The sequence below is a fragment of the Neofelis nebulosa genome, chromosome 5 (assembly GCF_028018385.1).
Source record: "Neofelis nebulosa isolate mNeoNeb1 chromosome 5, mNeoNeb1.pri, whole genome shotgun sequence".
Taxonomy (NCBI): Eukaryota; Metazoa; Chordata; class Mammalia; order Carnivora; family Felidae; genus Neofelis; species Neofelis nebulosa.
In genome coordinates, this window is record NC_080786.1 from 54,819,718 (window position 1) to 54,846,234 (window position 26,517).

At 37.7% G+C, this 26,517-nt stretch overlaps 1 protein-coding gene and 1 long non-coding RNA gene across 4 annotated transcripts in view; both read left to right on the plus strand.

Moving 5' to 3' along the window:
- The window catches only part of PPM1L (protein phosphatase, Mg2+/Mn2+ dependent 1L), a 293,098-nt gene that overhangs the window by 8,451 nt on the left and 258,130 nt on the right, over positions 1-26,517 (plus strand). The gene's annotated exons all lie outside the window — the stretch shown is intronic.
- Positions 346-18,544, plus strand: LOC131512107 (uncharacterized). 2 transcript variants are annotated; one of them, XR_009261966.1, is made up of 3 exons: positions 346-539; positions 2,589-2,634; positions 13,635-18,544. It is a non-coding gene; the product is annotated as an uncharacterized LOC131512107 (long non-coding RNA). The 2 variants fall into 2 exon arrangements; XR_009261965.1 differs by lacking the exon at positions 346-539 and having other exon boundaries at positions 1,423-2,634.

Below are 26,517 nucleotides of genomic sequence, written 5' to 3' on the forward strand. Positions count from 1 at the left end.
TTTTTTTTAATTTTTTTAATGTTTATTTATTTTTGAGAGAGACAGAGACAGAGTGTGAGTGGGAAAGGGACAGAGAGAGAGGGAGATACAAAATCCCAAGCAGGCTCCAGGCTCTGAGCTGTCAGCACAGAGCCTGATGCAGGCTCAGACTCATGACCCATGAGATCATGACCTGAGCCGAAGTCGGATGCTTAACCAACTGAGCCACCCAGGCACCCCTCCATAATTCTTTATTATATTCCTAATGTGTTTCTTAGCAATAGATTAATATTATACTGAATGGTTGGCTGTTTGATAAATCACTCAATAGCTTTCTTCCTGGTATACATTTAGGTTCCCCTAACTTTTCACCTTTGTAAATAACATTGTAATAATAATAATAATAATAATAATAATTTTTATATATTTTTATAATTATAATAATTTTGTGCTTCTACTGTAGTTTGTGCAGGTGTTTCTACTGTAGAAATCTACTGTAGGTGGATTTCCAGAAGTAGAGTTTCTGGATCAGAGGATAAATAAAGAAACCACCGTTATTGGTAATAATAATAATAATAATAATAATGGCTGACATTTATTGAATATGTTTAATATGCCAGGCAGTGTTTTAAGGTACTTTATATATATTATCTGATATTAATTATCATAACAGTGTTTGAGGTAGGTACTATATATCTCCATTTATATATGTAGAAATTAAGGTACTGAGAAGTTAAGTAATTTATCCACAGTCTCTTGTAGCTCGTGGGTGGTGAAACTAGAATTTGAAAGTGGGATTCAGATTTGGAGCTATCTGTCTTCAAACCCTATGCTTTCAGCTTCTGGTTTAAATTCCACGAATCTCATAATTTCGACAGTGAAGTGTGGATAGCATTGTTAGATGGACATTGCCTGGTCTTCTCAGGTCGCTCAGTAGGACTTGGAGTTTCTCATTTGATTCTGACAGTTGTGTCCCTGTGGCATGTGGTATTGTTCTTGGAAACTCTACGCTGGAAATCTCAGTAGGTAGATCTATTTACCGAAGGAAGTCCTGCAGTTAAAAAAAAAATTGGGCTTAGAAGTTAGAGCAGATGCTGACTCGCAAGCAGCCATTCTCATCCACTCCCCTTCTTTGCTGCCAGAATCTCTGTCCCACTGCAGAGAATCTCTAACACTTCTGCCTGTTAGCTCATGAAAGGCTTGCATAGAAGTTATGGTGGCATCAACATAGCCATTTGCAAAAATGATTTAGGTTTTATTTTACTTTAAAGTACTAAAGGCTTGACTTTAGAATAAATGTGGTGTGTATGTGTTTGCATTATTTCTTTTTATACTGAAGCGGTGTGTGTGTGTGTTTTTTTTTTTTTTAGAACTAAAATAATTTCCTAATCTGTAAACAATTGTTAATTTAATTAAAAAGTTTTTAAAATTTATTTTTGAGAGAGGGAAAAAAAAGCAGGAATGGGGAGGGGCAGAGAGAGAGGGGGACAGAAGATCTGAAGCGGTCTCTGCACTGACAGCAGAGAGCCTGATAAAGGGTGTGAACTCAGGAACGGTGAAATCATGACCTGAGCTGAAGTTGGGTGCTTAACCGACTGAGCCACTAGGTGCCCCAATTTAATTCTTGTTAAGATTTTATTAAAAAAAATTTTTTTTTTAACGTTTATTTATTTTTGAGACAGAGAGAGACAGAGCATGAACGGGGGAGGGACAGAGAGAGAGGGAGATACTGATTCGGAAGCAGGCTCCAGGCTCTGAGCCATCAGCCCAGAGCCCGACGCGGGGCTCAAACTCACAGACTGCGAGATCATGACCTGAGCTGAAGTCGGATGCTTAACCGACTGAGCCACCCAGGCGCCCCAGGATTTTATTTTTTAAGTAATCTCTGCATCTGACATGGGGCTTGAACTCATAACCCTGAGATCAAGAGTTGTATGCTTTACCGACTGAGCCAGCCAGATTTGACAACTGCTAAATTAACAAGTTATTTAATTTTAAATAGCAAAATATTATTTTTTTCATTTGTTTACAATATTGTGTTGGTATGTTTAGTTTGAATAGATGATAGTCATGTGTTTCCATTCTAGAAGGCTACCTAATACATTAGCCAACGTTAACTTTTAGCCAATGTTAAGTTAAGCCCAAGCTTTGGTGATGGCTAGTTATAATCTGTTTTTAATAAGAATCTTCAAAGGTAAAGTTTAAAACAAAGGAAGCCATCATTTAAAAAAATAGTTGATGGCATTATAGTACCATTTGTAGCTTTCTTTTATAATTATAGGCCTCTCTACAAAGCACTTTAAGTAAATATTTGTGTAGAGAAAATTGGGCATATTGATAAATTGATATACTTTCAATAAACTTGAAATCTGTGCTAGGAAAAGCTGTGCTTAAAAAGTGAAGGTATAATAATTTACATCTGAGAAGCAAATCTGAAAATTTTGATCACTTGGTCTTTCTGGAGAATATTTTTTTCCCTTTCTCTGTTTAATGAGAATAGGACCCAATTTAATGGAACCGTAGCTGCCTCCAGCTTGTCTAGAATGAGGGAAGGTTCTGGTAGTTGAGTCTGTTAAAAATGAGACTTACTTACTTTTCTCCATTCCTAGAAGACAAGGGAGTTCTTGTCTGCTACTGGGCACAGAGCCCCTGAAGGTAAGTCTGGGCTACTGCAAATAATTACATAAAATGTTCATTGTACAATGATACCAGATAGAGACACGCTATTTCTAATGTAGAAAAGAACTGTCTGCTCCCAAGCTAGGCACAATCACTTGGTAAGGGTGCCTTTTTCTAATTTGTATAGAAGTGGAAGGCACCATAGCAATAGTCTGTATTTCTGAGACTCACATTCTTTACCATACCATCCATCATTATCGCACTCCTTGTTCTGCTCCCGTATTGAGCAGCTGACAGATAATCTATTGGTCTTAGTTGCTAAACCAAAGACCAGTTATCCATTTCACATCATGTCGTCAAACCTTATGACTTCCCTGGAGAAGTGCACACTTATTTGCATTTGCTTTTCAAGATGAATATTCCAGGCTTTAGTCATTGTAAATGTGAGTGGGGATTTAATGGCCTGTAGCAATACATCTTAAATATTTCAAATTGTATTTTTAATAGAACAGTCTATATTCAGCACTACTCTTGGACAATAAGGTTTTTCATCTAAAAACATTTTAAAAAATATTCTTTTAGTTATAGAATTGCCATATGGCAAAAACTGTTTTATTCTGATAAGTATATACCATTTCTTTCTAACCTAGTAAGTGCTTTCAAATTTCTTTTAATTAAATAACTTAACTTTCAGTTTAATTAGTCACTGGACATTTTCTGGCCAAATAAGTCTCTTACTGACCCTTGTATTTTCTAGAAATTGAGACATAGTAGAATTTTTGGTCATACTATTTACCTTTTTGCTGCCTAGAATAATAAGGTGAATTTGCTGTAACAACTGGTTTGCATAGGTATATGATAAATATGATTGACCCAGAATTTGGGATTAAGAAGTTTCAGCTTCCCTTTTATTTAAACTTAGAGGTTTCCTACATTTCTGTTTAGAAAGAAGATACATTTTCTCTTTAGATAGGCCTGGCAGGGATCTTGAATTGTCATATAATTCAAATATAGTGCCTAAGGCTTCACAGCTACATGAATAATCTATTTTTAAACACTTTCATCAAGGAGATTCCATACTGTCCCTGGAGAATTTTTTTTTTTTTTTCTATAGTCCTTTCTCTCAGGAAATTCGTTATATATGAACTAATTCCCTTTGGTTTAAATTTATTTCTTAGTCTGCCCTTAACAGAGATATAGTAGAATTCAGTTGTTGCCATTTGTAAGTCAATAAGATTATGGTAATCAAAAATCTTCCTCCCCTCATGTTAAATAAGTACATCAAATTATAGGAGAAACACTCATCACAAAGAAAGGAGACATAAGGTAATTTCTACCAAAGACACAATAGTTTCCAAATGATCAATAATATCTCCTCTTTGTAAGGAGCTGTTTTGGCAATAAAGGAAATGTCCTTTCCCTTTATTTTTACAGATTGGTTAGTTTTGTCTTTTTATGTCCATTGTCAGAGTCTTAGGCTATAGGTGGAGTAAATTTTGTTAGCTAGGAAGAAGGGGAATGGGAATCGTTGTTGGGTAGCCTTGGAGAGGGGGTTCAGAGAACCTGGCCTGGAACATTTCTTGTCTGCACATTAGCAAACTCATTGGAAAATGTTGCTGTAAAGTATATAACATTGACAAGAGGGAAAAAAGAAAGCTTTAGAAGACTTGATAAAAGGGTAAGCCGTCTTATTTTTGGATTGGCTTAGAGGTGACTTTACCTGGGAGCTGAGGTATAAATTTGGTATTTTAGGGCCCCAACAAGTTTTAGGAAACTATTAGTAGGTAGTTTTTTTTTAATTCAGATTTTCTGTCTGTTCTGTATATACTGGCAACAAAGAAGGGCTTGAGTGTTTGGAGAACAACAAGGTGCTTTTTGCTGTGATACATGACTGTGTGTTCAGTACAGGTAAGGCTACTAATGAGTGTGGAAATATCACAGCAGTTCTTTTGTTGGCTACCCATTTCTCTTTTACTATCTTCCTGTTTTAGACAATGAATTTCTTCAAATGCAGTAGGATTTTTGTCTCTTAATTATTAGGAATCATAAGTTTTGTTATTATGTTTAAAAATATTCTGATCTACTCCAGGCCAGAGAGAAGAGATTCCTGGGAGGGCTGAAATTTGTGTACACATTTTGCAGGGGGACAGCCTGGCAGTGGTCTGGTCTCCAGTGAGAGGGGAGGGTGTTAAAGTCTTCTGATGTTTCTGGAGGCCAAAATGAATGCATTTGGAGTAAATTCTGTATGTGAGGATGAAGTGCTCATCCTGCTGCTGCTGCTATAAATTGATTACGATGAGGCCATCTTTTCATTATGTCTTCCTGACTGTTTATTACTAGTCTATAGAAATGCTGACTGACTAAACTTCCTATTTAGTTTTAGTAGCTTTTCTGGTGATTCATTCTCTCTACTTTGTTTTTTTCTTTTAAAAGATATGCAATCATATTGTCTACAAATAATATAATTTTGTCTCCTGCTTCCTAAATTGTTATACTTTTTTTTGTTTGTTTCCTGCCTCATTGCATTAACTAGAACAGAACAATGTTCTGTAATACTCATGATAGTGAGTGTTCTTATGTTCCTATATTTGAGATTATTTAAAAAGTTTGAGATCAGGGAAATGTGAAATGGCTTCAGTTTATGGATAATAGGGCTAAAGTTTCTTTACTGAAAGATGAAATCCAAAGGTAAAGTAAGAGCCAAAGAAGAAAGGATATTCAAGGTATGGTAATCAAGAGAATTCATGATCACGAGGATGGACTAGAACTTGGTGTAGATGTGTTGCTGAAAACTAACGTGCATTGAGTACATGCAGGGGAGAGCCCTGTCTTTTCTTCTTTGGGTAAAAATTATCATCACTAGATCCATCTCATGGGAATGTCCCAGAAAGCATTAGTCTGAACGATAAGCACAATATCTATTGTACAAGATACTGATTGTGCAGGTTGTGAAGACCTAGCAAGATACACACAGGAATCTCTTCCCCTGGTTCTAGAGTAGTGGGAAGTCTGGAGCCATCTTGCCCTTGCAATTCTGCTGGTTTTGGTGAAGGTTGTCCTTATTTTATCTGGGATTTCCTGTGCAGAAAATCCTTGCCCTGTTTCTATTATCTGTCTTGTAAGGAAACTTCAGCTGCTTACAGATTTTCATACTGAGTGGGGTTAGGTTGTATTAGTGTACAGAGACAAAATCTTAATGTAAGATCCCTCAGATTGCCCATAAAGAAGAGTGTTTGTGATTTCCACCTCTTATTCTGTAGATATATGTAATTATAAATGTATAACTACATATCCAAAGAAATTAATAGTACAGAAAAAGTGTGTGCATGTAAAATATAGGAATGTATAGTTATAAATATGTAACCACATATCGCAAATAATGTGTAGTACAGAATAAAGTGTGTGCATATGAAATATAGTTTTATAGTGTTTTTTATTTATTTATTTATTTATTTATAAAAATTTATTTATTTATTTTGAGAGAGAGAGAGTGAGCATGAGTGGGAGAGGGGCAGAGAGATAGGGAGAGAGAGAGTCCCAAGCAGGCTCCATGCTGTCAGCGCAGAGCCTGACATGGGGCTTGATCTCACAAACCTTGAGATCATGACCTGAGACAAAATCAGGAGTTGGATGCTTAACCAGCTGAGCCACCCAGCCACCCTTATAGTGTTTTAAATAAGAAAAGAGTTTCTGGGAATGTCAGCTGATGCAGCCACTCTGGAAAACAGTATGGAGGTTCCTCAAAAAACTAAAAATAGAACTACCTTACGACCCAGCAATTGCACTACCAGGTATTTATCCAAGGGATACAGGTGTGCTGTTTCAAAGGGACACATGCACCCCAGTGTTTATAGCAGCACTATCAACAATAGCCAAAGTATGGAAAGAGCCCAAATGTTCATCGATGGGTGAATGGATAAAGAAGGTGTGGTGTATATATACAATGGAGTATTACTCAGCAATCAAAAAGAATGAAATCTTGTCATTTGCAGCTACATGGATGGAACTAGAGGGTGTTATGCTAAGTGAAATTAGTCAGAGAAAGATAAATAACATATGACTTCACATATGAGGACTTTAAGAGACAAAACAGATGAACATAAGGGAAGGGAAACAAAAATAGTATAAAAACAAGGAGGGGGACAAAGCATAAGAGACTCATGAATATGGAGAACAAACAGAGTGTTACTGGAGGGGTTGTGGGAGGGAGGATGGGCCAAATGGGTAAGGGGCATTAAGGAATCTCCTCCTGAAATCATTGTTGCACTGTATGCTAACTAATTTGGATGTAAATTAAAAAAAAATTTAAATTAAAAATGTCAAAAAAAATAAACATTAAAAAAAAGAAAAGAGTTTCTTGGGTTTGTGTAAATTTGCGAATGGTGCTGTTTCACTGTACCTTCTGAAAGATAATAGAATAAGAAGTTGAAGAATATTTTGACATTTTCAGCTGATGACAGGAACTTTTTATTTCTTTTAAAGAGCATTTCGTATATTTCTGTATGTGATCACTTTGAAAAATTTAGTTTGTTAAAGTTTTAAAGCTACAAAACAGAATAAACGTGGCTTTTGGAGTTAGGGGTAAGATTAATTTATCGTGATTATTTTTAAAGTCAATTTTAGAAAGATAATTATAATGCCATATTGAGAACTTTATTTTTAATCTAAGTGCCAGCCATATCTTTGACACCAGATGGGAATATGGAGATGGGCACTCAGCCCGGTAATTTATGCTCATAAATACATACAAAAAGTTTACACTTGCTGTTTCTTTCTTGTCTGTGGCTTGAGACCCTGGGGGATTTTATATTCCAGTGATTTCAGAAGAGAGACCAATCGGGGATTCTGACCTTTCCTATTTTCCTGGCATCCCTCCTGTGTACCTGATAAGGTGCCTGTAGGTCTAAACTGTTTTTGATAAATGTCTGGTCATAGGTTTGTCTAAGAGTGAGAGTCTTTGAGCAGCAAAGAATTCTTGGAAAGGAAGCTTGTATTTTTAATACTATCTACGAGATCCAAGTGGCTGTTGCTGAAGAAATTACATGGGTAGAGAACTGAGAAGCTGACGGTGGCCAGAGAAGTTCTCTGTACCTTCCTATTAGAGCCACATACAGATGGAAGTTGTTTATCCCCAAAGGATTATGTAATGCAAACAGTTTTAGACGTGAAAGAGTACAGGCAGGCATGTACTTTGGAAATATTGCTTAAGAGGGAATTCTGTGATGAAGAGAACATCTAGTAAAAAATAGGATAACAGTAGATGTTCCCAGATGATATACCCACTTTACCAGAGAGAAGCCCTCATCCCCAGCCTTCATGGTGACTTTATGTTATGGGGATTAGGACATCCACTTTCTTCAGTGTTAAAAGTTGATCATTGTTACAATATTATTATCTGATACAGAGTCCATATTCAGATTTTGCCAGATGTTTCAACTGTTTCTAAAAATAACTGAGGTATGATTGGCATAAAATAAGCTACATATATTTAATATACATATAATTTGATCAGTTCTGTATATATTTGTGAAACCATCACCACTATCAAGATAATGAACACAGCCAACACTGTCCAAGGTTTCTTTATGCCCTTTGGTAATACCTTCCTTCTGTCTTTCTCTAGTCCCTCCCTCCATCCCTAGGCAACCATTAATCTGCTTTCTGTCACTATAGACTTAGTTTGCATTTTGTAAAATTTTACATAAATGGAAATGTAGAGCATGTACTCCTTTTTTGTTTTCTGGCTTTTTCCCCCACTCAGCATAATCATTTTGAAATCCATCTATGTTGTTGCATCTATCAATGGTTCATTCATTTTTATCACTTGATATTGTATTGTATGTATATATCAAAGCTTGTTTATCTGTTCACTTATTGTTGGACATTTGAGTTGCTTTCAGTTTTTGACTGTGAACATTCATGTACAAGTCTTTGTATGGACATATGCTTTCATGTCTCTTGGGTAAATAAGCTAGGAGTAGAATTGCTGGATAATATGGTAGGTGTGTGTTAACTTAAAAAAAAAACAAAAAACAAAAAAACCAAAACCACACCCAAAACTGCTAAACCACTTTCCAAAGTGGTTGTATTATTTTACATTTCCATCAGTGATATATGAGAGTTCTAGTTGCTCCATATCCTTGCCAGTCTTTTTAATTTTAATCATTCTAGTAGATGTGAAGTGGTTTCTTACTGTGGTTTTAGTTTGCATTTTACTAATGACTAATGACACTGAATATCTTTTTTATGTACTTTTTGGAAGATGGCCTTCTTTTAAAAATATTGAAGAAGAATGGCTGTCAAATCTTGGTTTTCCAGTAAAATCTGAGTTTTGTCTTTCCCTGTATGATGTAAGTGAACGAAAAAGAGAGGCAAGAGGTGTAGGAGTGATACTTTCTACTGAAAGGAGAGAGGCTCATATGTACAGCCTAGAAATGAGAGGTATTGAGAGGTTGCACAAAGTAACCAATAAATCAAGTGAAACAAGGAGAGCAGAAGAGAAGGGTTAGGGCCTGTCACCACTAAAGACAGTTTGTATTATCAGAGTCTTTAATTTTCTTGTATTCCAGATAAAAAAATCTGAATGAGACTTCTCTTAGAAAAGTGCATTTGAAAACATGGACTGTAGACCCTTCTTCTGCTTTCTTCTGACTCACTCATTTCCTTTTAACTCCTGACACCTATTTTGAATGTGTTTTTTGTTTTTGTTTTTTAAGGTCTGCAGGGATCTCATAACCATGTATGATGACCTGTTTTCAGCCCTTAGAGTTTTCTGTAGGTTCTTGCTTTCTTCACCTCTGTCTTCTTGAGACTCATGGTTTTTTTTTTTTTTAATAAAAAAATTTTTTTAATGTTTATTTTTGAGAGAGAGAGAGAGACAGAGCACAAGCAGGGGAGGGGCAGACAGAGAGGGGACACAGAATCTGAAGCAGGCTCCAGGCTCTGAGCTGCCAGCACAGAGCCTGACGTGGGGCCTGAACTCACGAACTGTGAGATCATGACCTGAGCTGAAGTTGGATGCTCAACCGACTGAGCCACCCAGGTCAAGACTCATCTTTTTCACCTTGGTGACAACACTTGCATTTTTTGCTCCATGCTGGTTTTTTTGTTTGTACCAGCAGCTTCCATGAAGTCAGCCATCCAACCTGAGCATAGGGCTTTCCTTCCCATGTTGAGATCATGTCTTTCCAGGCTGACTTAATATTTTCTTTCTGGATGTTACCTCAATAAATAACCTGTCTGAAACCATATTTGCCTTTTGTGTCCTTAGATTAATTTCCTCCCCAGATTTGTACCTTCCTCTCATGGTGCTGTCATTCTCCCAGTCTCCCACTCTTGAAACTACTTTATCATCTTTGCTTCTTCCCTCCTCATTAAGTCTGTGAGACTTTATATAATACCTGTCATCCCTGTTTCCATCTTCATAGTCTTACGGCCACCATGCTAATTCAGCCTTTCATCACTTCCTGCTGGGATTGTGACGGTGGCTTCTGAACTGATCACTTAGTCTCTAGTCCCTCTTCTGTCCACCCTACTCACTGATGTCTCTGATAGATGAATCTTCTCAACTCACTGGGTTGTACATTGTTTATTTTTTTTAAAAAGTCTGTGATTTATACCAACCATGATTTATTTCTTTGAAATTTGTTTGTTGTTTTGGTTCCCCTAATGGTATCCCTGACTACTTTATCTTACTCAACCTTATTTTCTGTGGTTCCTGTACACAAAACTCTGAGATACAGCAAAAATGGTCTATTATTCCCTGAATACCCAATGGATACATATACCCACTGCTGCTACGTTGTCCACTCTATTCCATTCTCGGAGAGATTTCTCATTCTTATTTCCATACCTGTTGTCTTGTCCTAATTTCAAGGCTCCCCTCAATTTCCAGCTCTTCCATGAATTCTTGCTTGGTCGTGTCAACTTTAAGTAATCATTCCTTCCTTTGAACTTATCGTCTGTGACAGGCAATTGAACATTTTGTGTTATTGTTCATTTTCAAGGTACTTCTTCTCTCCAACCAGAGTTCAGCTTCCTTGAGTTTCATACCTCTGATGAGTTCCTGTGGTGTGCTTGAACTGTCCCAGATGCTTGCATCTTAATAATAACAATGCCTATCAGTATTTCTGTGAAGAATGATGCCTAAAACATCAAGTTGTATGATTGCATTTTTGATCTCTTAAGTGTGTTGAAAACCAAAGGGCTCTGCTCATTCTGGCTTTTGAGTGCATGCAACATGTCAGATGCTTTCATTGATTCTCTGTCACTGAATCCTCATGATTTTTTGAGGCAGTTGTCATCCCATTTTACAGTTGGGGAAACTGAAGCTCAGACTATTGTGTGCCCAGGGTTACACAACTGGTAAGTGGCAGACCTGGGATTAAAATATTTCCCATGTCTGCCTGATTCCAAAGCCCTCTTCTTCTCTGTAGCACACTGCCTTTTGTGGGGCTGGTTTGGCAAGGCATTCCTATGGGGGTCATCTCTGAGGTATCTAACACTTTAGATTATCTGTAATAAATGTTTCAAGTACATGGGAATGGAATCAAGTTGAGGAGATAAAGTAATTTATTTATACCACTCACTTGCATTTACTCTCTTTGTTTCTTTTATCAACTTTCATGGCTTATGAGGTATAGAGTCTGTCCAGAAGCCCTTTGAATAAAGACCAAGGGAAACACAAATTAAGTATGTAGAATTCTGCAGGATAGCCTAGGCAAGTGGTTTTCATCTGTTTGACAGGCAACTCTATTTCTGGTTGTAAGGCAGGAATTGTGGGAAAGTAGGCTGCTCTCAAGGAAAGTAGGCAACATTTTCAGATTTAACTCAGTGTGACCTTCAAAAGGTAGTTCACTTATTTGGTTAGTGGTGTTATGGATTATAGGATTTTAGTCATGCCTCAGTTTTCAAATGCAAGTACCAAAGAACACTTCCTAGAGCTCACTTGAAAAAAGTTCCATCTATAGCTTCCCTCCCAAAAGCATCATGCAGAATAATATTGTACATAGTATTTAGTGAGTATCAAAGAGTGGGGAGATATAAATGAACAATTTCAGCTGCCTGGGGGTGGAAACAGTGATTCATAGACTTAAGATTTAGAACTCAAATATTCTTGGTTTGTACTCAATGAAGAGCGGCATCAATAAATTTTATGAACAGAAAACAGTTTACTGATAGTATGTGAATACTTTAGAAACGAAAGGAAATCATCAACCTTATTTTATTTTATGTAACGTCATCAAAATATATTTGTTTCCTCTATTATACTAATTTTTGAGTTAAATGGCATATTTAGAAAATATCCAACATGTGGAGTTTATAGAGTTCTCATGTACAAAATGGACATTTTCTACTTTGGGGAGCTTTATGGATCATATTGAAAGCCATAGTAACTCAGTTCTTAACAGTGAACACCATTAGCTACCTCTGGCTCAGCTCCTCCAACCTTGGGAAACAGAAGCTGCTTTGTGGGTTCCCCCCCCCCCCACTCATGCAGTTATCACTAATCATCATTTCAGAGAAAGTTGAGGTCTCAGGATGAAAACATATTTCCTCAAGCATTAGATTAAATTCCCCATTGGCAGTATTGAATCTGAGTGGAAAAACATTTTTACTTTCTTGAAATTGGGTAAAAGTTATGGCTATGAATGTTTAGGCTAGCATTATGCCTATCTTGACTCTTCAGTTCTTGTATGCCTATTTTCAGATATACTATATTACCTCAGTGTTTTATCCAGAGTGGGTACCCCATAAATGTTTCTTAAATTAATCATTGAGTATTTGTCTTTTGTGACTAGCTTATTTCACTTAGCAAAATGTTCTCAAGATTCATCCATGTTGTAGAATGCAATAAGATTTCCTTCCCTTTTTTAAAAAAAAATTATTTTTATTAAAATTTTTTTAAATGTTTATTTTTGAGAGAGAGGGGCAGTCCATGAATGGGGGTAAGGGCAGAGAGAGAGGGAGACACAGAATCCAAAGCAGGCCCCAGGCTCCATGCTGTCAGCACAGAGCCTGATGTGGGGGCTCGAACTCACGAACCGCGAGATCATGGCCTGAGCTGAAGTCAGACACTCAACTGACTGAGCCACCCAGGCACCCCAATGTTTATTTATTTATGAGAGAGAGAGACAGAGTGCAAGCGTGGGAGGGGCAGAGAGAGAGGGAGACACAGAATCCTAAACAGGCTTCAGGCTCTGAGCCATCAGCACAGAGCCTGACGCAGGTCTGGAACCCTCCGACCGTGAGATCATGACCTAAGTTGGCCAAAGTTGGATGCCCAACTTGCCCCAGATTTCCTACCCTTTTAAGGCTGAGTAATATTCTGTTGTGTGTTATGTACATTTTGTTTATCCAGTTATCTGTCATTGGATGTTTGGGTTGCTTCCATCTCTTGGCTATCATGAACACTGCTGCTATGAACACAGGTGTGTAAAGACCTCTTCGTGATCTTGCTTTCAGTTCTTTGGGATATATACCTAGAAGTGAGATGGCTGGATCATATGATAGTTCTATTTTTAACTTTTTGAGGAAGTACCATGCTATTTTCCTTAGTGGTTGCCCTATTTTACACTCAGCAACAGTGCATAAGGGTTCCTTCTTCTCTACATACTTGCCAAAACTTATTATTTTCTGTTTTTTAAATAGTAGCCATCCTAATCGGTGTGAAGTGACATCTTGTGATTTTGATTTGAATTTCTGTAATGATTAAGGAAGTTGAGTATATTTTCATGTACTTGTTGGCCATTTGTGTATCATCTTCATGGAGATGTCTATTCAAGTCTTTTGCCCATTTTTTTAGCCAGGTTATTTGTTTTTGTTGCTGTTGTTGAGGTTTGGCAGTTCTTCATATTCTAGATATTAACCCCTTACCAGATGTTAGGATTTGCAAATAATTTTCTTGCATTTCTAAAAATATTTTCGTAACTTTTTATATTGATATAATTTCAGACTTACAGAAAAGTTGCAAAACTAGTACGAGAAACTCCCATATACCCTTTGTTCAGAGTTATTGTGTTTTTTTTTTTTTTCAGGAACACCTGGATTTCTTGACACTTTGTTGAGCCCTCTAAACAGAATGAATTACTTGCAGCTGTGGGAGATGTAAAAGTATAAACATGGTCCCTGTTTGAATATGTAAAACAAATAAAGATGTTTATAAAGCAACCAGTACAGATGAGAATCATACAAATAAGAACAAAAGTGAGAGGGGGCCAAAAGTAAGAATAATTTGAGTTATTAGAATTGGAGACCTGTCCCAATGTTTTTCAACATGGGATGATTTTTCTCTCCTAGAGGACTTTTTGTAATGTTTGGAGACAAACTGATTGTCACAACTGCAGCTGGCATGGGAGAAGTTGTAATACTGGTGTCTAGTGTGTAGAAACCAAAGCTACTGCTAAACATCCTACAATGCACAGGACAGTCCCATACAGCAAAGAATTATCCAGTCCAAATGTCTGTAGTGCCAAGGCAGAGAAACCATGCCCTATCCTGGGGAAGCAGACTTTGCAGAAAACCTATCTTGAGGACTTTAAGGGCTTTGGGCCTGGAAATTCTCTCAAACACATCCAAAACACTTGAATGACACAGTGAAGGCTCTGCCTGGTAAGATAAAAAGGTATGAAAAAATATTTTCTTCTGTTTTTTGGTGCATAACCCATAATAAGAGGGCTTAGTTGCTCTCTGCTTACTATGAATTTTCTGCAGTAAACTGGCGAAAAATGCTTTCCCTGGTTTTATTTTGTATTGCAGTTTCTTATAGCTAACATATTCTTGTTATTGCATTCTTTTTTTTTTTTTTGCCACTTTCTGCTGTAAAACAAAACAAAACAAAAAAAACCCCAAACAACAAAAAAAAAACCCAAAACCATGTAAACTCTGAAAAAAGCAAACAGTATTATACGAAAGATCCCGAAGCTTAGAGGAAGCCAGCAGAGGTGTTAGGAGAATGTGCTTTAGAAGGCTTCCTTTCAATCCTCTGTTCCCTGCAGAGAAGCGAGGTGTCAGTTCTGTTTTATCACTAAGTCCAGTAAGCCAGGAGGAGAATGAAAGTAGCATGGGCTTTGATATCCTGTAGACCTAGATTTGAATCCAGGCCCATTCTATACTAGGTGTCTGACCTTGGGCAAGTATATAATTTACTTGTGTACTCTGAACTCAGTACAGAGTACTTCTCTGCCAGGGGGTAATATCTGTTTCACTGGTGGTGAAGGGCAGTAGAGTACAGTGGGTAAGGCTGTGGACTCTCACACCTAATTGCCTGGCTTCAGATCTTCACTCAGCTACTTCTAGTTCTGTGCCCTTTGGTAAGTTTCTCAACCTTTTCTAGACCTCCATTTCTTCACTTGAAAAATGAGAATAATTGTATCAGTATTTACCTCATAGGGCTGTTAGGACATTAAATGAATTAATAAATGTAAAACACTTAAAAAGTGGTGCTGGACAAATAGTAGGCACAGGAAATGTCAGCTATTTTGGAGATTAATTTGAGATAAAGGATGTAAAGAACCCTGTAGTGTCTAGCAAAAGAAGGTGCTTGATAACTGGTTTTTCAAAATTTAAACTTTAGTAGCTGACAGTTTATTATAATATAATGCCATTATAATAAAATCATTAGCCCCTGAAGTTAAATTAGTGGGGATTTGGTCTTAAGTCTTCAGGATACAAAAAGGAAACTGCTCATTCTTTTGCTTCTTACTTGTTCCTGGCCAAGACTCCTTTGGATCTATGTTCAAAATGTGCTTAAAGAATTGCAAGCCTAGCCAGACTTTTGTGGAATTATAAGAGGCAACTAGAACAGCCGCCTGAGTGCATGGAGTGGTGAGGGATGTTTGGGTTGGAAATAGTTGTTTCTCTAGTCCGGCTTTCATGAAAGCCCCCTGGGCGGAGAGGAAGTAGAGAAATAGCAGGAAAAGTTTGCTTGTTTTTGAACTCCCTGCTTATCCTTGGGGTGTGGGTGTGTGTCAGGTGAAGAGGTCCCATCCTTCTTGATGGTATAGGGGATTTAGACTCACTTGAAGGTAATTTACAGTGGAATCAAATATCCAGTTATACCTGTCCCTGTTAGATATTGGGTTGTAGACATATTTATAGCGCACACATGGGCCAGGCTTTTCTTAGAATATGAGAATATATTATCTCATGGTAAGATAAAGTGTATGTAAAGGGGTTAGCTTGGCATTGTGCTTTATTAAGAGTTAGCTGTCATCATCATCATCATCACTGTCCTTACTCTTAAACTTTATGTTTTAGTTAAGACACTAATGAAGTCTTTAATAGTTATTCAGCAATTCTACTTCCCCTTTTTACTTTTTTACTTCTTAGGGCATACACACATTCAAAGGAGCGCATGTCATAATTTTACAGCTTGATGAATTTTCACAAACTAAACACACTCATGCCTTCAACACTCAAGGGACATACTCACTGGTATCCTAGAAGCCCCACTCATGGTCCCTTCTTGCCATTATCCTTCAGTTTTCAGGAAAAAAATTGTTTTTCTCTTTAGTGACATTCAAAGCTACTCATGCATGGCTTTATGTAAACTCTTAATAGCTATGGCTGACAGTTATAGCTGGCCTTATTACACCCTTTTATTTTCTTACGCTTTAAAAAGCACTTCTCCTGGAAAGGGTTTTAGTCCTATAGACTGTTACCTTTGGACATGAATAGGCTGAGTGATCTCGTAGATCATCCTCTGCAAATAGGTGATGTGTTTTTTGCTTTTATTTGTCCATATTATAGAAGTCCATTAAAACCCAAAAGTTGTCCATTGTACAAAAAGAAAAGGAAATTGACTCAGCTGCACAGACCTCTTAGATGTCTTCTGTAAAAGCATTCCACATTGAAAAGAGCTCAAGGCACATGAAAGAAATCCTATGGTGGAGGAAGACTACACAATGCTGGGTGCACTTTGGGGGCTCTCATCTTCTGCCATCGAACAAGGTGATAAGGCTGAAGGACTGGCTACTTTTGGAAGTAATGGACCTCAGTTAGTTTCCTGTGCTTTTGTCTGGGCATAGTTAGAAAACCATGGAGAATTTTTCAGAAGGCAGCTTCTCAGAGGAAGAATAAAACTGTGGGGGTTGAGTTTGAGGCTCTTCACAGTACTGAAACATTCACTCTGGAATCACCAGGGCATTAGCCTTGCTTTGCATGACTTGTTTAACTTTGTGGGCCCAGCTAATGGCTCTGCTAAAATATTGTGTATGCATTTCAGAATATTATTAGTCATTTTGGCCATTGCTTTATTTCTTAATATTTATTTGTTAATTTAAAAACATTGAGATCTAATTCACATACCATAAAATCTACCCCTTTAAAGCATCCAGGTCAATGGATTTTAGTATGGATATTTATCATCACTATCTCATTCCAGAACATTTTCTTCTCCCCTGAGAAGAAACCCCTGCCCATTAGCAGTCACTCTCTCCATCCTATTTACTTAGTTTTGCCAAATAAGTGTCATTGCTATCTTTATTTCATAGAAGTCTTTCCTCTATAGGATGTCATGACAGTTGTGTGACCTTTTACATAGGGGTGTGCCCCATCTAACATCCATTGTAAAGTTGAATTGGGGGTGCATTTTCAGCACTACCACCAACCCCATGTTGATTGAAATCGTTTTAGGACATAAAATGACAGTATGTTTACTTACAGTCACTTACAAAAACACCCAAAAAATGAATAATCCAATTAAAGAATGGGCAGAAAGCATGTATAGACATTTTTCTAAAGAAGACCTACAGATGGCCAACAGACACATGAAAATATACTCAACATCACTGTTCATTAGGGAAATGCAAATCAAAACTACAATAAGGTATCACCTCATACTTGTCAGAATGGCTAAAATCAACAACACAAACACCAGGTGTTGGCAAGGATGTGGGGAAAGGGGAACCCTCTTGTACTGTTGGAGGGAATGCAAGCTGGTGCAGCCACTCCGGAAAATAGTATGGAGGTTCCTCAAAAAGTTAAAAATAGAACTACTGTATGATCCAACAATTGCACTACTAAGTATTTACCCAAAGGATACAATTCAAAGGGATATATACACCCTGATGTTTATAGCAGCGTTGTCTATAATAGCCGAATCATGGGAAGAGTCCACGTGTCCATTGATGAATGGATAAAGAAGATGTGGTATTATATATACAAAGGAATATTAGTCATAAAAAGAATGAAATCTTTTCATTTGCAATGACATGGATGGAGCTAGAGAGTATCATGTGAAGCAAATAAGTCAGAGAAAGACAAAGACAAATACCGTATGAATTTACTCGTTTGTGGAATTTAAGAACAAACCTAATTCTATTAGGGTACTTATAGCAAAGGGGAAAAAAAAGAGAGAAAGACAAACCAAGAAACAGATTCCTAATTATAGAGAACAATCTGATGGTTACCAGAGGGGAGGGGCATGGGGAGGACGGGTGAAATAGGTGATGTGGATTAAGGAGGGCACTTGTGATGAGAATTGGGTGGTGTTTGGAATTGTTGAATCACTATATTGTACACCTGAAATTAATATAACATTGTATGTTAACTATACTGGAATTAAAAAAAAAATGATGATGATGATGATGATGAAGAAAAGGCATAAAAAAATTACTGTTGTCTTTTCCTGGTTTAGTGGAGCTTCTGAGCAACTGTGGAAATGTACATGCTTACAAAGCTGGGTCTGTTTGTCATCAAAGAAGGCCGTGAGTCCAAAACTCTTAAAAAGGCCTCCTCCCTCAGAGCAGCTTTTATCCAAAGACTTTTGGACCAAATGACTTCTATCTCATGTGAATATTTCCAGGCACAAATATTTCATCATGGTGATACAGTTGAACATGTGTACTTTTCAGTTATTCTCAGGAATAGAATGGCATTTATCATGTGCTATGTATAGACATTAAATAGGAGGCATCAAAAGTCTGTGGTTAACTGGATTCACCAACCCCCCCCCCCCCCCCGCCGTCCATTAAATGCCTCTTTTTTTTCACTCTTAAATCTGGTATTTTGCATTTTCTTCTGGAGTTTCCCAAAGACTCTTTGTAATTATGTAGGGATGGTTGATTAGAACTGCATTCTTGGGAATCAGTTATTGGACTGAAGAAATGCGTTAGAGATAGAAGAGGTGTCTCTAGCAGTAAGCTTTTTGAAGTACTGAAGAGGCATTTGGAAGAGAATCCTAAATTTGTTTCAGGTCACAAGTATCTAGGAAGGCTGCAGAATGGATGTGAACTACTACTCAAAATAAACAAGTTGGATTCAGCTATTGCCTGAACAACTACCTAATAATGGATCTAACATCTTTAGTATCTTTGAATGTGCAGTAATGTTTTCATTCTATTAGGGTAACTTGTAGCAAATTAATTTTAGGATCGATCTATCTATATATATATATATATATATATCTGTATCTGCACTGTATTTTTAAAATGGGTTAATACTGTTCTCATCTGCCACACTGTTTCATTCATATACATAGTATCATACTGGAGTTATGTGGCTGTTGGACTGTGACTTGATATTGATAATGGAATGGAAAAAGTTGTAAAGAGCCAAGCAAACCATTTTCTACTATATGAATAGTTAATCAGCAATAAGAGTATCTTGCAGAAAATGCTGGAGCTTTAATGGATATTATATAGCACTTACTGTTGAAAGAGAAAATGGAGAAAAAAATGCTACGCAGTGTAAAATGAGGTCAGGTTACACATACTCCATTTTCCTCATAAAACAGAGAAGAATTTGTAGGCTCTGAAGTTTACCTGGTGTGTTCAACAGTCCACAAAAGGTTGGCTTTATACTTATTAAATAGTACTTAAAAAGATTGTTTTTGTTTTTTTCCCTGCCTGCTTTCTCATCCAAAGGTAAAAATTCATTTCCTGTCAAGCATTAATTTATTTCAGCAAATCCTTACTATCTCCTACTATGTAGTAAGCACCGAATTTTGGATAAGTACTGAATTTTGGATAGATCAGTGGTCAGTTGGGTTAGTTGAAAGGAGAGTAGTTCTTCTACTTGTCTCAGATAAACCTTACCAGAGGAAGAATTGGGAGATTGAAGAACAGGTATCTTGATCAACAAGCTAGGATCAGGAAGACAGAAGTAGGGATTGTTTGGGAAAGAGTATTATCAAGAAACCACTCTAACCAGTATATCTGGCTCGGTGGTGGTTCTGAGGGCGACTAAACACTTTGTAAGCCTTTGACACAAGGAAGTGATTTCTCATATTTGAAGACTAGTATTGGGGAGTATGTTTTGTTTTACCCAATTCATTTTTTGTCTCATCCAACAAGCATTTATAAAGTATTTGCTTACTTTTTGTTAACCAGCGTGCTATGTATTTAAAACCAGTGGTTAAGTTTAAGGGTCTTAGTATCTGTATTTTTATAGAAAAGAGCTTTATTACTTTAAATTTTTTTTTAATTCTCAAGTTAGTTAACATACAGCATAGTTTTGGCTTCAGGAGTAGAACCCAGTGATTCATCTCTTACATGTGACACCCGTGCTCATCCAGAAAAGGGCCCTCCTTAATTCCCATCACCCACTTAGCCCACCCTCCTACCCCCATTGACCCTCGGTTTTTATGTAATTTTTCCTTCCCTTTCCCTATGTTCATCAAATTCCACATGAGTGAAATCATATGGTATCTGTCTTTCTCTGACTTATTTTGCTTAGCATAATACCCTCCAGTTCCATTGACGTTGTTGCAAATGGCAAGATTTCGTTCTTTTTCATCACCAAGTAGTATTCCAGTGTGTGTGTGCGCTCGCGTGTGTGTGTGTGTGTGTGTGTGTATGTATACACTACATCTTCTTAGAGTTCATTCATCAGTTGATGGACTTTGGGCTCTTTATAGGAAAGAACTTTAAAAGTTCACTTCCTGGAACATTGTGAATGTTCTATGTAATTTTAAGCTTTGTGAAATAAATAGTAAATGGTTATTTATTTAAAAAGAAAAGCATTTATTTAAAATAAAAATTGGTGATTTCTAAGTAAGATGAAAAATATATTCTTTTTTAAAAATGTTCATTTATTTTGAGAGAGGGTGGGGGGAGGGACAGAGAGAGAGAATCCCAAACAGGCTCTGCACTGACAACTGACAGCCCCAATGCGGGGCTTGATCCCACTAACTGTGAGATCATGACCTGAGCCGAAATCAAGAGCTGGACACTTAACAGACTGAGCCACCCAGGTGGCCCCTATTAAGAATTTTTAAAATTAGGAATTTGTGGTAATTTTATCAAACATATTTCAAAATTTATAGATGTTATTTTTTTTCTACTTTGACCTGCTAATGAGATCTGGTAATCTCCTAATATTGAACCATCTTTGTCTTACTAGTAAGAGACTCACATGATCATCCATGTATTATTCTTTTAAAGGATTGATGGATTTGTTTATTGATATTTTCATCAGGATTTCTATATTGATATTTACATGACTATCATGAATCATAAATGAGATGGCTCTATGGGTTTTTATCTTTTTTAAAAGGTGTTTGTATCAGTGTTTTTCTAGCAGTATACAAAGAATTTTGAATCTTTCTACCTACTCCCACACATTTAAATATATTTAGAATTATCCATTCCTTTGAAAATTTGGTAGAATTTGTCTGTGTATGAATTGGGTTTGGTGCTTTGTGAGGTAGAGCTTTGATACATTTCATAGTTACATAAACAGTTATTAACCTATTTTGATGGAGTCTAATGCTAATTAATGACATGTTTATATATTTGACACTTAACTATTTGTGAGACTTTAGAGTGTCATTTTTAGCATTTAAAGTTTTACTATATTCTCCTTCTCCTATAATACCTTAGAAATTAGACATTCTTCTCCTTCTTCTCCTCCTCCTCCTTCTCCTCCTTCTCCTCCTCCCCCTCCTCCTCCCCCCCTCCTCTTCCCCCTCCTCCTCCTCCTCCTTCTCCTTCTTCAGAGAGACAGAGACCATGAACAGTACAGATAGTCAGAGGGAGAGGGAGAAAGAGTTCCAAGCAGGCTCCACACTTAGTGTGGAGCCTGGCGTGGGGCTGGATCCCATGACCCTGGGATCATGACCTGAGCTGAAATCAAGAGTTGGATGTTCAACTGACTGAGCCACTCAGGAGCTCCCAGGCATGCTTCTTTAATAATAAGGTGTAGAAGAATTTTTCAGTGTAAAAATGTGGCACACTTCTTTGCAAATATGTTGTGTGTAAATATATAACATGATAAACTAAGTGGAGGAAGGCAGATTGGCCTAGAGAAGCAGTGAAATCTAGGGCGCTGAACACCTTTTTTTTTTTTTTTTTTTTTTAAATGGGAGTTCTGCCTATTGGGGAAGATCACATTTGGGAACACAGACTCTGGAAGGCAGAGGGATATGAATGGGAGCCTGTGATATAGTGGAAATGCTCTGAGGGTAAGATCTATCACTGTCATGAAGTCTTGCAGAGGATTATGTTACTTGTTAGTGCTCTGTGCTGTTGGATCTTCTTTGTGGAGATAGGACAGAGTGACAAAGTCAAGTTTCAGGGGATCATGGCAGAGCCTGCCATGGGAAGACCATCGAAGGCTTGGCATTTACATTTATATATGTAACAACTTCATATTTTCTCATTCATGCTAGTCAAAGTATGTATGTTTGACTTGGGAAAGGAAATTGTTAAGGGTTAAGTTGATCTGGTAGGGTTATTTTCAGGTTGCACAGTGTTCGTACAGTATTCTAGGCGCCAGGTTTCTTGAAGTCATCTTTCAATTGAATTTGAACTAGGTGTTTTGGCCAATAGAGAGATTTAGCAGGTCTTCGACTTGTAAACATCTCACACAGCTCACAGTATTTTCATTCATTGTGCCCAGCTCCGTAAGTGCTACTCTGTTTTCTGGTCTCACTCACTAGTTTCATCAGGCTGGGGTCATAACACAGTCGCTGCCATCAGCATTTTACTAGACTGCCAGTTGTCAGGAGGCCATTTTTTAAAGAGGGTCATAAAATGAAGAATTGAGTTTATACATTAAAGAATGAGTGGAAAGAGCACACAGGCTTAGAGTCAATCAGATGTGCAATCATGTTACTTTTGCCATTGAACTACTTATTAGACTTCTCCCAGCCTTCATCTGTAAATGGTAAAGAGGGATAAGGACTGTTGGATAAAGTGACATTTTACCGAGACCTGAATAACAAGAAGGAGCCAGCAGTGTTAAGATCTGGAGGAAGAACATTCCAGGCAGTGGCACCAGGTAGTGCAAAGGTGGTTGTGAGCCTGTTATACTGCAGGAATAGAAGGCTGGAGCTGTTCAGACAAGGGCCAGGTATTGAGGGACCTCATAGGCCAGCATGTGGAGTTTGGTGTGAGGGGAGTTTGTGGAGTTTCTCATAAACCTAAGATCTATGGATGTGTGTTAATTATCATGGCTGAACTGTTGTGATAATAGTCTAATCTCAGCATGCACCCAGATAATATACATAATATTATCCTCTGGGGAAAATGAGAATGAGAGCCTTATCTTAATATGGTGAAATAAGTGGATTTAAAATCAAAGTGAGTCCTAATACACATAACTAATTTTTATGTTAGCTAATGAGAAGTGATTAAAGTAATATGCTCATATAATTAACTTTTAATTATTTTTCCTGGTGACATTTAGTTTATGATCATTCTTCTTGGGATATTGTGGCATAATATGAAAAGTTACAACCACTGAGGTAACAAATTTGTTCTGAACATCACTCATTTAATGATAACTTAGAATTAAGATAAAGGTATGGGGCGCCTGGGTGGCTTAATCTTTGAGTGTCCAACTTTGGCTCAGGTCATGATCTCATAGTGCATGAATTCGAGCCCTGCTTCAGATTCTGTGTGTACCTCTATCTCTGCCCGCCCCCACCCCCCCACTCTCATAAACAAACATTAAAAAAAAGAATTAAGATATAGGTATGTGTATATATATACTTTAAATGTTTTATTTTTTTTAGAGAGCGCAAGTGGAGGAGGGGCAGAGAGAGGGGAACAGAGGATTAGAAAAGGGCTCTGCACCGACAGACAAGGCATATGTGGAGCTCGAACTCACAAACTGTGAGATCATGACCTGAGCCAAAAGCGGATGCTCAACCAACTGAGCCACCCAGGGGCTCCTAGGTATATATATATTTTTTTAATGTTTATTTATTTATTTTGAGAGAGAGAGATAACAGGGGGAGGGGCAAAGCGAGAGGGAGAGAGAGAATCCTAAGCAGGCTCTGTACTGACAAAGGGCTCCATCCCATGAATCATGAGATCATGACCTGAGCCAAGTTGAAGAGTTAGATCATTAACCGACTGAGCCACCCAGGTGCTCCTAAAGGTATGTATTTTTAAATAAACTTTTTAGAATAGTTTAGGCTTGCAGAAAAGTTATAAAGAGTACAGAGAGTTCCCATATATTGCACATCCAGTTCTGCTCTTATTAACATCTTCTGTTAGTATGGTACATTAGTCAAAATTAAGGAACCGATATTGATAAATTCATAAATTTTTACTTGCAAAGCAAATCCCTTTTTAAGAAAAATTTTAATGTTTATTTCTGAGAGAGAGAGAGAAAGAGAGAGAGAGACAGAACACGAATGGAGGAGGGGTAGAGAGAGAGGGAGACCGAATCTGAAGCAGGCTCCAGGCTCTGAGCTGTCAGCACAGAGCCCGATGCGAGGTTCAGACTCACAAACTGCGAGATCATGACCTGAGCTGAAGTTGGGTGCTTAACCAACTGAGCCATCCAGGCACCCCTACTTGCAAAGCGATTCTGATGCTAACTACCTGGAGGTAGTGCACACTCACAGGTTGGGGTCACAGTTCTCCACAAGCTGCTTCTCATTTCAGACATCAGCGGGAGGCTTCGGGGTTGCTAGACCACCTGTGTTTCTGACCAAGTAGTTACATAAATTCAGGGATTTCCACTAACTACTTCTCAGGTAAATGACTCAGAACTTAGGAAAGTGCTATATTTATGATTACAGTTTTCTTATAAAGAATACAAATCAGGACTATCCAGTGAAGTGATGCATAGGGCAAGGCATGGGAGGTCCCAAATGGGAAGCTTCCATGGCCTCAGAATGCATCACCCTGAGGCACACTGATCCATGATCACCAACCAGGAAAGCTCACTGTAGAATGTCTCTCAATTTAGGTTTGTCAGATGTTTTTCTCATGATTAAATTGGGGTTATGGTTTTTGGGGAAGACAACCATAGGGGTAAAGTGCCATTCTTACCACACCATGTCAAGGGAACATAATCAACATGACTTATGATAGTTGATGTTGACCTTAATTATGTGACTGTGATAATGTTTATCAGATTTCTCCACTGCAAAGTTACCCTTCCCCCACTTGCCCCTCTTCATATTGTGCTCTTTGGAGAGGTTACTGTGTTCAGTCCATGCTTTAGGAGTGGGGAATTCAGCTCTTCCTCCTTGAGCATGGAGTAAGATAAAGAGATTTTTGATAGAGAAAAGATTTGAAATGTGTAGGTCATTAAGAATCTGTTAACCTTTTCAAGTATTAGAAAAGTGAAATCTTAGACCTGGATGGGACCTTGAGGGGCCATTGAGTTTGAGACCAATAGAATCCTCTGCTGGAGTGAGGGACCATAATAACCCAAATACTGCATGTACACATTTCTGTTTCAAGTTGTTATCTGTGGAATGTGAGGTGACCTGTGGGAAGGGAACCCTGTTGAATAAAAAGCCACTTGTCTCCTCCCAACCCTTGCCTCTACCTCTCAAATGTATTTTATGCTTCTTTCCATGTGTAAGGTGGTGTGCACGTTACTTAATTTCAGCTCATTAAAGTGGTATATGTGTTATTTTCCATGAAATTTAATTCTTCCATAGGTTAACTTTTAGAAATTGAATTTTGAGGGGCACCTGGGTGGCTTGGTCAGTTAAGGTTATGGTTATGGTCTCAGAGTTTGTGAGTTTGAGACCTGCATCAGTCTGTCTGCTGTCAGCGCAGAGCCTGCTTTGGATCCTCTGTACCCCCTCTCTGCCCCTCCCCCACTTGTGCTGTCTCTCAAAAAAGTAAATAAATAAACTTAAAAAAGGAAGTTGAATTTTGATTTTGTTATTGTTGTTTCTATCTGGAAAGTTTCAAACTCTGGCTTATGGGACAATTGTTTTAATGTATTATATATGTTCAGGTTCAATACTGTGGTCAGGTATTATATATAATATATAATAATATATATATATTATATACTATATAATATAATGTATTATATAGGTTCAGGTCTGTGGTCTGGGATGTCAAATTACTTATAGGACTGTTTGGAGAAAAGATGATCACTATATTAAATCTGATAGTTGGTGAATGGGAAAAGTACATTCTGAGTTGGCTGAAGTATTTGAGAACCCTACTGTGACAGGTGTCTTCATGCAAATAGCTCTCCTCATGATAAAACTCTAGCTTCCAGCCATATGCAAATAATATGAAATTTTAAGTCGGAATATTCATTGAAAGGCATTTGGTCTGGGATGGGGGAAGGAGGGAGAAATGTTGTTCACCTTGTAGTTTGATTTGCATCTTTTTAATATTATTCCTTCAGGTGCTCCAAGCAGAGAGCATCATTTGTAACATCTAAAAACACTCAGCCCCTTTTTTCCTCATTATAAAACATGCAGTTCTTCTTAATGGGCTGATTAATCCAAACAACACCCCCTGAGAGCAAGAGTGTTATCTCCACTTTATGGAAAGAAGAAACCCAGGGGGTGATGGTGAAATGATCAGATTTGAGGCAGTGGCTGAACCTGGGAGATTAGTTTTGGTCGCTTTGAATGGGTCCATATCTAACTGAAAAGAAAAGCTGCTTGTTCTATGTTAGCTGGTGAACTTCACCCCACCATATAAGGAATAACACTTCTAGGAAGCAACGTTACTTAATGACTGGAAAATGGGAAAGTACCGCACA